We start from the raw sequence: 6,802 nt of genomic DNA on the forward strand, positions 1-6,802 counted from the left end.
CATAACAATTTTCCCAAGAGCATTTTGTGGGCTTCATCGGAAGCAAGGAAATTAAATGAGTCCACATGGCCAATGTCAAGGATTTACTTATTTGATTAGTCATAGTGCACTGTAATATAAATTATGTGTTTGTTTATGTTGGTTAAAAAAATATATACATCTCAAAACATTATTTCTATTTTAATGCTGAAATACAGATTTCCAATGTGGTCTCAGACTTTTGAACATCACTGTATGAATAATAATAATAATAAAATATTGGATTGTTTTGAATCTGTATGTCTCGATATGTTTGACACCTAAAAAGTGTGAAACAAAAATATTGTCAGCCTTTTTATTGGACAACTCAGAACCCATTCAGAAATTATACAAGCTGTATACACAGCAAAATAATATTCACTGTGCTTTCAAGTCATTTTACTGAGTCTAGGTGAATGCTCTATGATGACAGTCCCACTGGGAACTCTTTAGACTGGTCTTTATAGAGATAAAGAGACATATTCACAAATAGACATTAATACCTCCTTATTTTTCTGTCAAGGTCTCCCTGATTACATCCAAACCCCCGAGGGCAACCGAAGAACAGGCCTTATGGAAAGTTTGAAAGCTTGGCATCTTCACTGTGGCTGTTTTAAAATCAATACTCTACCTGAGGCTATCAAGGTAGTACTTTTGGCAACCCAGTCTACTTAACATCTGACACAGTCAGCACTCCATCTCAAAGTGTCCGACCCAGACATGAATCCTTTTACAGCCAATTTTTCAGCACTACAAAAGGCCTGGGGAACAAAGCCAGGTTATGACGCTATATAATGTAGCCTACACCTCACCAGTTCAAGGTTGATTATACTGCAGATAAATGCGTTTTAAGGAAAAACAAAAATTAGACCTTGACTCACAGTTTGAACAAGTCAAGTCAAAATTATTGAGATGGCCAATCAAATAAAAGAAAGCAGCCTTGACTGTTCACAGAAGCCAAGCACACTTCCGTTTTAATAGTAAAAGAACATGAGGTAGCTAATCATTTAATATACTTTTACAATGATCAATGACTGAGAGTAATATCCAGTGATGCCTACCACTTATTTTATGGTCAAATTTAATTGTTTTGAATTGAAAATATGAACTATCATTTATGTGGTGGTAACTTAATGTAACAAGACAGAAAATAACAACAGAACCATTTTCGAGAGTGAATGTCCTTAAATTAATGGTGGTAGGCGGTAGGTTAACCAATTACAGTGGAGGAGAGCCGGTCTTCGTTCTCTGTCACATTCACAACAAACTCATTAAAACACAACATGCTCAGTATGCAGCAAATACAGACACCTGATGCTAGCACTAGCACTTTGGGACTAGGACTTTGGCAGTGCATTGACATGCAGTTAAAGAATGCAATGTGATACTTTTTTGTCTATAGGAACTCGCTTCAATACTGTCAAAGAGACATCTTGTCAAAACACAATATTATTTTATATAAAAATGTTATTTGTAGTGAATTATGTATGTGACTTTATGCTTCCAAGTTAAAACAGTGAGTGAAAATCATAAAATAATGCCTCCATCAATCAACCTGCCAATGTTTGATGCTTTAATCTACAGAACCCATCTGTCCCAGCTCAGAGGCAGTCCAACATTATATTGAACTTGAAATAGAAGGTGGAGGTTGTGGCGAGGGGGCCGTGGTAAAGCGAGGTCTGCGGGGGAACGAGTGCGGGGATGAGCGGTGATAAGGAGGTAAAGTGAACAATAACTAACATCTGTCTTTAATTCCAATGATTGGCGGGGAAACGAGATATAAGCGCTCCGCAGACCTGGGACAGGGAAAGAGTGACTGATTACCCTGATGTGATTGAGTGTGTCTGTTTTTGTTACTGTGGAGGCAGAGAGCCTGATGGGATTTATTTTGTTAATTTCTTGATTTTGATGAGTAGGCTGATATAGGCTTAAACTTGTTTTACTAGCCACCCTGACTTCTTTTCCTTTAAACTTTGTTACAGAGGTATTTTAAGAAGTCGATAATCTTGCACAATTGTCAGAAGGAACGTTGATAATAATAATGAACAGGACATCAGTAGAACTTCAGATTTATATTATTTTGAGGTTTCACACATAGCTTACAGACAGGCAGAGATTAGAGGCCTGTAGTTAAGCATTAAAAACAAGTTTCTTTTTTTTGTTCCCTGATTTTATTTTTAGTTATTTTTTCATATTGGGAAAATCTCCCAGAAAGAGCAAATAGCTTGTACCAAGAATAAGAACTGAGGAGAAATTATCCAGTAACACAGACCAATTAGAATAAATGGGTTGTTGTGTAGCGCATTTTTTTTTTCTTTCCGGATTTCAAACACGGTTGGATCTGTTCCTTTTCCCCACTACAACATCAAATCACAGACAGCCCATCTTCAAATCACTCTTTTATAACATGATGGAGGGGAAACAATGGCACATCCATTAAAACATGATAGCCTAGATCTAAAACATCTCAATGAATTAATCCAAACCCTTGTCCAACAAGTCGAATCGGTCACGACTGAGTGGTTTCTTGAAAAACCTAATAGATCAAAGACAAAATGGGACCCAGATACATCATCTGTTGAAGAACTACAAGTTTTAAAGTTGTCACCCAATTCTTTCTTTATTAAGTCAAAGGATGCTAGCTGCAGTAAAAGGATGAAACAGTGAGGAATCCTTGTACTGGTTCTCATAGCAGCTGTCAGCAATGAATAAAGGAGGGCTGTCTTTGATCAGTTACTACTGGTCAGAACAAGGAGACATTGACCTCGTTATTCAAGAGAATAGTGACGAGATCTCATATATCATCCACACTTGAATGTATTTCATTCAGAAATCAGTGGACACTGAACGGCTCTAGAGTAATATGTATTTGTTTAACAGGACTGGGCACACGTAGAGCTTATCAAGCTAATCACACTGTTGGTGCTGTTGTGAAGAGTATACTCATTATACTTCGTGCCAAGAGTCTGATTCTCACAGTCTGAAAAACAGTGGTGTAACAAATGATAATAGTTTATTTTTTAGTGAATTTGGGTCAATGAAAAATAAGAGTGATTGTCACCATTTGATCTGACTTCATTATCTTTTAAAGCAGTAGACTAAATCAATCTTAAAAGCAATTTGCTCACAAGGTGAGTGTAGAAGAACCAGATTTTAACCCCTTTAGTTTCAAAGATTGCCGATGGCCCCAGATTATTGTTGTTTAACATTCACCTCACGTTAAAACATCACACTTTTATTTGATCTGGACAAACTGAGAATCACAAAAGATTAATGACTCCAGCTTCGATATTTGGGGTTAAAGAAAAATGGATCCAAAGTGAGAGTGGAATTAAAACATATATATATATATATATATATATATATATATATATATATATATATATATTTTGCATCTGGCAAAACTATTAATAGTTTACCTATATCATTTTCCTAATGACCAGATGGAGAATTGAATAACTGGGTCTCTGCACAGCCATAAATTTGATGAACATCTGTCACAACCTCTGGGTGGAGAAGAGGGGGGACAGAAGAATCTATATCATTGGCCCTTGCATAGGTCATACTGATACATTGGAACATATGCCATTAATGTGGAAGTTGGATTAAACGTTAGATACTTGTGGAAAGAATGTACAAGATGGCACCAGGGCCATAGCTAAGAGGTGAGAAGGAATAGCGGCTCACAACAGTTTATGTATAATTAATGTAGGAAAAAAGGATTCTTCTTTTTCTTTTCATTCTAAAAACTGAAATGACAGAGGTTAATGCAGTGGGTGAATCATGTTGACAAAAAGGAAACAAAAATCTGTAGCATGAAAGAAAGGAAAGGAAGTTCAAGAGGCCAGAATGAGTGTAGGAGCACAATACAAAACCATTTTTTTTTTCTATGAAATTGAAGTTTGCCATGCAATTAAGTCATATTAACAGTGTTAAAACTGTAGCACAGAGCAGGAACAGGTTTGCTACTAGAACAAATCAATAGCAAATGAATATCGAAATCAACCAATTTAATAAAGTTTACACATGAGTCAAATAAATCAAAATGGGCCCAGTACAATATACATGGGGCATAACAATATACAATACCAATCTTCGGCCCTGCATTCTGACAAAATCTATAGTGAAAATCTTCTGAAGTGTGTTAAAAAGTAAAGCGAGAACAATGATAAAGGTCAGTGATGCACAGGCTGAATGCCCAAAGCACCACCACCTGCCAGATCTTCCTTAAACAACTCAATCAGAGCGGACTTGAAAAACTAGATCATCTATTTTTTAGCCAAACCACTGACAAAAGAGCAGTCAGTCATGAGTCATGACATGACTTCTCACTATAGGGCGCTTTATGTAGAGCATACATGGGTCATGTAACGAGGTCATGCTAATGTACATTTACACTTACATTTATGCATTTGGCAGACGCTTTCATCCAAAGTGACTTACATTGCATTTCAAGGTAGACATTTACATTCTTATCAGTTCTTGCTTTCCCTGGGAATTCCATGACATTGGCATTGCAAGCACCAATGCTCTACTGTTTGAGCTACAGGAGAGAAATAGATGTGGTTGTTGATTTGTAATCGCCATTTTCTTGATGATTAGGTCAGAGGTGACCAACATACAAGTGTCTTGAGACAAAGGGACAGATCTCTGTGAACACAAATTGTAGTTTTTTAAAATTTCTTAATGGTAAAGGATCAATAATGGACTCATGTTAAAACACTATAAATAAAATTACAGTTAAAAGTGAAATACATTTGCATTCATACAAATTTTTCAAATAAATGCTGTTCTTTTTAACTTTATTTTCATCAAAGAATCATAAAAAAAATTCATCAATGTTTCCACAAAGATATTAAGCAGCACAACTGTTATCAACATTGATAATAAGAAATGTTTCTTGGATGGATGGATGGATGTTAGGGCAAATTGTTGCAAATATATTATATTTTGATTTCTAGGGCCTAGTAAGTCACTGATTAGCTGGTTTAGGAGTGTTTAAATGAGGTTGTAGCTAAACTCTGCAGGACAATAGCCCTCCAGAACTGATTTTGGAGACCCCTGCCGTAGTCGTAGACAGTAAAAATTATTTAGTAAATCCAAAAGTCTGCACACACACCTCCACAGAAACCCATGATCAGGAAAAAAAGAGCCAATTATTTCCTACAAATTATTTAATTTACTGCATGGCTTCACTAATGTTTTTTTAGTCCTGTATTTGGGCATTTTTTGAAGGCTTCTTTTGACTTCTTGGTTTTAAAGTATTTTTGCTGTGTTAAGCCCACTGAATTGTCAGTCAGTAAAGCAACAAAAAAATTAAATTACGTTTTAAATACTGTATACAACATGCCACATGCATAACTGCGTAGGAACCATCAGAAAGTGCTCAGGAACTCCATATAGATTGTCCGTTACTTTATCTCATCGAAAGACACATGGACTTTTGATTGGATGGATGGCCTACCATCCCTCCAGATACCAAGTGGAATAAATGGGCAATCTAATTTATACTTTACTCTGCAGAGAGCAATACAAACTGCTTCTGCAGGCCATTTATAAGTTAACCTCTTTAAATTAAATGTTTAATTATTTAAAACACCATGGGCGAGCTGCCTGAAAGTTAGAGAATCCTCCAGTGCAGTTGTAATTCTCAATCATGATTTTAAATGGGATCTGCCAAACCACAAGTATTGAAATAACAATGTTTTCTATATAGATGGCATATGAGACATATTTCTATGAGAAATTCAGAGGATTTGAGAAGAAACCAAGTGTTCTCTCAGACCAAATCAAATCTTAACAAGAGCAATACAACTATGTTGAAAACTAAAAAACGATTCCGACTCCAGCACGGCCAGAGACCAGCCATCCACTACCAGTGAACGACCCAACAGAAATTATTTTAGAGCCCACCGCAGACAAGGGAGACCAGCCTGCCTCAAACGACAAGACTGATTCAAAAGAGAGGACAGGAGAGGACAAAGGGAGTTATAGTGGAATTTGAGGGTTTGGAGGATGGCCATGTCCACGCTCCTGCAGTTGTGTGTGAGTTAGCCTTATTATTTAGACATATTTCAGGAGGATTTAATTTACTGGTTTGGGGAGGTAATACCCAGTGTCCCTGTGTCTCCAGTGACCTATCTTCTGAATGTCACCCAGCCTTCCTCTCCCACCTCCTCAAACAGCTGGTGATTCTTCTCTTGTGGATTTCCAAGTGGTACTTACCTGTGCTCATATCTCACGTCTACCCAACTGGGGTGTGTGCTTCAACAGTCCGTCTGCCATCCACTCCTTTCGTCAATCGCACGTAAGAGAGACATTTCATTAATATCTTTATTCAATCTATAACTACTCACCTGTTAAAATCTGCTTCAGCTTGTGTGTTCAATAAAGGTTGTGTGGATTCACTTACCTCCTTTATAATAATGACAACATTTGGCATTCAAAGAATGAGTTCAAGGTCATTCAAGTATGAGGTTGCATAGAAATAATTAATTAGCAAATTGCTGTACTAAATTTTGGTTCATCTCAGAGAACAGGACCTAAATTTACCTTTAGCTGTCAGCAAAAATGCAATGGTCTTTCACAGCTTCCCACTTAACAGGATAGGTGAACCCATTCTTCTCTTATGTGAAAACTCAGCTAAATTGTCTGCACTATAAAACTTTCTCAGCAGTGTTACATAATGAAAGACTGAAATAGGATGAAACATTTAGTATGTTCTAGACATTATGCAAATTTGTATTGGTTTACTTCTCATCATTTATCTAAACAAGGACAGTAA

The 6,802-nt window shown here is 36.7% G+C and overlaps 1 long non-coding RNA gene across 1 annotated transcript; it reads left to right on the forward strand.

Annotated features, from left to right (window-relative positions):
* Nucleotides 1–535: 535 nt before the first annotated feature.
* LOC148973577 (uncharacterized) lies at nt 536–6,527 on the forward strand. Its single transcript, XR_016146607.1, has 4 exons — nt 536–663; nt 1,603–1,737; nt 5,868–6,063; nt 6,152–6,527. It is a non-coding gene; the product is annotated as an uncharacterized LOC148973577 (long non-coding RNA).
* Nucleotides 6,528–6,802: the final 275 nt, after the last annotated feature.

The sequence above is a fragment of the Pimephales promelas genome, chromosome 15 (assembly GCF_988280905.1).
Source record: "Pimephales promelas chromosome 15, fPimPro1.hap1.1, whole genome shotgun sequence".
Taxonomy (NCBI): Eukaryota; Metazoa; Chordata; class Actinopteri; order Cypriniformes; family Leuciscidae; genus Pimephales; species Pimephales promelas.